Source organism: Neophocaena asiaeorientalis, unplaced genomic scaffold, assembly GCF_003031525.2.
Source record: "Neophocaena asiaeorientalis asiaeorientalis breed wild unplaced genomic scaffold, Neophocaena_asiaeorientalis_V1.1 scaffold1247, whole genome shotgun sequence".
In the NCBI taxonomy this organism is placed as follows: Eukaryota; Metazoa; Chordata; class Mammalia; order Artiodactyla; family Phocoenidae; genus Neophocaena; species Neophocaena asiaeorientalis.
Window position 1 is genome coordinate 330,921 of NW_020174329.1, and position 4,985 is coordinate 335,905.

The window sequence follows — 4,985 nt, forward strand, 5'->3', positions numbered from 1 at the left end:
GTGCCGGCCCTACAAAGCCGCGCCCCCGCCCGGCCCCTCGGGACCAAACTCCGGGCGCCCTGCCGCGCGCGGGCTTCCAGCTGCTGCACATCTGCAGGGAGGCTGGGCGTGCGCCTCGCTCGGGCGGTCCCCCTCATCCCCGCCCAGCTCTCGAGCCGCGCGGGCAGCCGGGCAATTTGTCCTCTAATTATGATCCCTCCCCATAAACCGCCGCCCGCGCCTTTCAACACCGGCGTTATTAGCAAACCAATGGCCCTCGGCGCAGCTCTCGCGGCCCACAGCGGGGGCGCCGGGCCCGCCCCCTATCCAGAGTTCGGGCCGCAATAAAGGGGCCCGCGAGACGCCCCCGCCTGCACCCTGGCCCCCGCAGCTCCTAGGGCCACCACCCCTCTCGAGCCCGTGCCCCGAGATCCCGGCCGCTCTGGGTGGGGCCGCTCACGTGGGTGGCTTAGTGTTTCTTAAGCAGTGGAAAATTGACAGCAAAATGCGCTAATTCGCAATGTTCTGCTTTGGCTGCAGCAGGCGACGCCGGCCCGGGCGGCCCGGGAGGAATTCGGGCTGTCAAGCTCCGCCCCTGCCGGCTTAATGGGCCTCCGCCTCCGCTGCCCCCGACCCCCACCCCGGCACTGCCCGCTGCGCCCCTCCCCCTCTGGCAGGTCCTCAGCTGGCGTCTCCTCACCTAGGCCGATCCCCTCCCCCACTTTCCGGGCTTGCCTGGGTCCTCGCTCGGCTCCCTCACCACAAACAGCCACCTTGGCGCGTTCGTCGCCTCCAGCTGGCCGAGGGTCGCGCGGGACTCAAGGCTGAAAGGGATCTCTGCAAATTCCATCTTACCTTTTACCCACCTTCAGAGACAGTTTCCTCGCCACCCTCGCCACCCTTTACCCCCAGTTCGGGTTAGTCTTCTGGGCAGCCGATACCCCCAGTAAGTTAAAGGCAGATTTTCGCATTTGGCAAGGTCATTGGAAAAGACCGGAGTCTCCACCGAGATCCTGCTCGGAGACCTAGGCTAGGGACCCCCAGGTCTGTTTGAAAGTTTTGCGTCTGGGCATCCTACACACCCTAGGCAGGCTGGGCTCCGAGGGCGCGCGCAGAGGCTGGGGAGGCGTTTTCCGACGTAGGGGGAACGGCTGCGGGTTCACCTCGTCCTCTCTGAGAGCAAGCAGGACCAAGCGCTCTCGGGCTGCCGGCAAGGGCATGGACCAACTTAGAAACCCGGCTTATGCAAGCCGGGATGTAGGCCACCGACTCCCTTTCCATCTTTAGCCTCTGGGGCTCCCAGGGGGCTTGGAAAGGAGCACAGGTCCAGGCAGAGCGCTGGGGGGGACACAGGCTGCCTTCTGCTCATTCAGGAAAAATTCTTTCTGTAACTCAGGAGAGCTCTGGGGGCTTCCAGGGCTACTCAAAGCCCGTGGCTTCCTCAGGCTGGGGAATTTAAGGCCCAAAGTGACCTGTGCCTTTTGTCCTCTCTTCCTCCATTTGGTTTTCTTGCCTTTGGTAAAAGAAAGAACATTACAGAACGATGCGAGCCCTGGATGGGAACCCCTGCCTTCCTGCAGCCCCCAGGTATTTAAAGCTACCCGAGCTGTTAGGTGCTGTGGAGGCCACTGCCCGGGCACTGACTGGAGGGAGAAATGTGCGTCCCCCTCCAGGATGCACTTCTAAATGGAATGAAGTGATTGCTCCATGTAATTAACTATTGGGACACAGCAAAAGCTCAGAAATGACTCAGCCGATTGTCTCCAGATGGGGTTGGAGAGGCTGCAATTGTTTAACTCTCTTTGGCTGGGTTAGGACTCCGAATAGCCTGGCAGCCAAGGGCCCTCCAGGGGACAAAGGCTGGGACTCTGGTGAGTGCATCAACACTGAACCGGGCTGGCCCAGCGCAGAGAGAGTGAATTCTGGGAGACCCTCACTGTCCCAGCCTTTTGTGCTTCTCCCCAGCTGGCTCTAATCTTTAAATATTTACCCGGCCCATTTGTGCACATATGACTTATGGACGTTGGGCTGATCTGAAAAGAAAGAACATTACAGAACGATGCGAGCCCTGGATGGGAACCCCTGCCTTCCTGCAGCCCCCAGGTATTTAAAGCTACCCGAGCTGTTAGGTGCTGTGGAGGCCACTGCCCGACCAGAGGAGGGGAAGAAAAAACAGCTTTTGGAGGATCAGAGTGAGCTGCAGCCACACTGGACAGGCCCCTCCTGGCCTCCACGTGGGAAGTGGATGGGGCAGAGGCCTGTGAGTGACGAGGAGTCCCAGGAGGTCACCCACCATCAGGGAGGAGGGAGAGGCAGAGTTCCAGAGCTGTTTCCTACTTGGTGTCAGGCTTGGACAGGAGCCAGCCCTTCATCCTGGGAAGCTGGTGTGGGTGGAGGTGCTTGGTTAACACCCATCCTTGCCCCTTCTCCTGCTTGCTCTGCAGCATTCCCCCTTCCTACATTTCCTCTTTCTCCGTAAAGCAACCCTGTTTGAGAAAAGGGAGCCTAATTTCACCTCAGCCTGCAGCTTAACTTGGAAAAGTCAACATGCTTCTGACGGCTTTTTAAAACAAGAGGGATCCCCACTTGGGCCCAGGATGGAAAGCCACCTCAGCTGGTGGGTGGATGGCTGGATTGGGGGGCGGGGAGGGGAGGCCCTAGAGAGGGAACTTCCTGCATGAGAAAGAGTTCCCTTTGTGCTTGCCTCACAGCTCCTAGAACAAAACACATTCAAATGCTTATTTAGAGGGGAAAAAATGGAAAGCAAGGCATCTCCAGGCTGACTGGTTTCTCTTTATTTTCTTCTATTACTGTAGGTGTGCTGTTCCTCTAGCCTAGGGGAGGACAAACTGGAGTAACACGGGAGAGCTGGGTGCAGAGTGGACATGTTTGATCAGATTGCTTTCCTCTCTGGTGGGAAAGCAGGTCTCTGTGTTTCTGTCTATATCTCTGTGAATTACTGTTTTTCTGTGTGCCTGTGTATCTCTTTGTGTGACTTTGTTGCTCTGGGTCTATGCCAGTGTGTACATACATTCGTTTACTTGCCTTTCCCTTCCATCACTCCTCTGTGAACCCCCGGGCCCTGACAGATTCAGCAGCTCTAGTGACTTCTAAAAATTCCCCTTCCCGCTGGTCTGGCCCTACCTGGAAGGGGACTGCCTCCCCCTTCTTCCTCCTTTCTCCAAGTTGGGACTGATGGAGATGTATGGTCTAAGACGAACTGATGGGCAGAGAAGAGAGAGTTGCTCAAGCCTTCCAATCTGCATTACATGTTACTCTGTGCCCCCCAGAACAGGGACTGCCCCTGCCGTAAGTCAGCGTGGAGAGCAGATACCAATGGCCAGAAATAGGAGCTTCCTGGGAGCAGCCCTCTGCCCCAGGACCAGACTCACTCCTGGGAGTGAAGGTGCAGTGAGCACCCTCTAGTGGCCCTGAGGTGTCCTGGAGATGCAGGAGAGGTCCTGAGTGGGGGGAGACAGTAGAAACAGGGGACAGTGGCAGGACCCTGGCTCTCAGCCCCCAGTAACAGTCCAGGCTTCCTTCCCACATGGTGCTGCAACTGGGTGATGTTGGATTTTAAAACATTAAATCTCCTTTCAGTTCCCATCTACCGAGTTTAGCAAATGTCTTCTGAGCACATTTTAAACATGATACTGGGTTTACAGAACATTGCTGTGAGACCCGTGAAATCAGGATCCCTGTTTTATAGGAAGTTGAGGCTCACAGGGTTGCTTTGCCCGAGCTCACAACGCTGCTGAGGTAGGCTCTCCACCCTTCCCTGAACCCAGCTTTCCAGACACCAGGCCTCCTGCCTGGTCCTGCAAGGACACAGGAAGGTAGAGTGGCCAGGGACTCAGAGGCAGACTGGGCTGACTGCAGCTCACAGCCCACCTGCCCTTATGGCTCTCTGACCCACTACTCTGGGTTCCAGCCTCCCCCAGGGCCTGTCCCCTATCCCGCTTCAGGCTTGCTTCCTCCTGCCTCTGTGTCTGCAAAACTCGGTCCCCTCCCTCCTGTAGATGTCCTTGCTCTCATTTCCAGTCTCAGGCGGGCTGCCAGTACCGACTCTTCCGGGCACACGCCTAACGCTCCCACCCACGGGCCTCTCCCTGGGGTCCCTCCCATTCCCTCTCTATCCCTACTTGGCTTCTGACCCACTCCCATCCCACCATAGTTTATTCTAGTCATTTGCTTACTCGCCTTTTTCCTCCATCAGGCCTTTGTGAGTGCCCGGAAGTGGAGGCATTTACCTTTTAAAAAATTAAGGAACAGGACTTCCCCAGTGCTCCAGTGGTTAAGACTAAGCCCTTCCACTGCAGGGGGCACGGGCTGGATCCCCTGTCCGGGAAGTTCCAAAATGCCGCGCCGGTAAAGTAAGGACAAATTCCTAAGTAATATAGATTGATTGTGGACCATATGGAAAATACAAAAACATATAAAAAAAAGACAGTAAAAGTCTCCCAGAGTCCCTACCACCTGAAGATTATCGTTGTGAAGTAATTTTGGCTTCTATTCCAAACATTTTCCCGGGCTCACACATATGCTTCTCTTCTTCCCAAGTGAAGTCAGGATCACACTGCAAAGTTCGGCATGCTGCATTATAAAAAACGTAATGTCTTGAGGATTTCCACCGTCGGCTAACATTCTCCCTCGACACGAACTGAAGTGGGCGGTCACCCCGCTGCGTGCATGCCCCAAGGGTAGTGTCCCCGCAGCCTGGGCGCCCAGCGGGCGCTCGGAGAACCTGCCGAAGGCGGGTGGTCTCTGCGCGCGGACCCCCCCGGGGCGCGGCGGGGTGGAGGCGGATCGCCGGCTCGCGCCCGCATGCCCAGGACTGTCGGTTTCGCCAGGGATCGCGCGGGGCCCGTGAGCGGCGGGGGCGGGGGCGGGGGCTGGGTGCTTTAGATTTCACGTGATTTCTCTGGATGGGGACATTCTGGAGTTTGGGGCCGACTCCTGGCAGACGCCGCCAGCAACTTCTTGGCCCGGGACCCAGACTCCCCGCG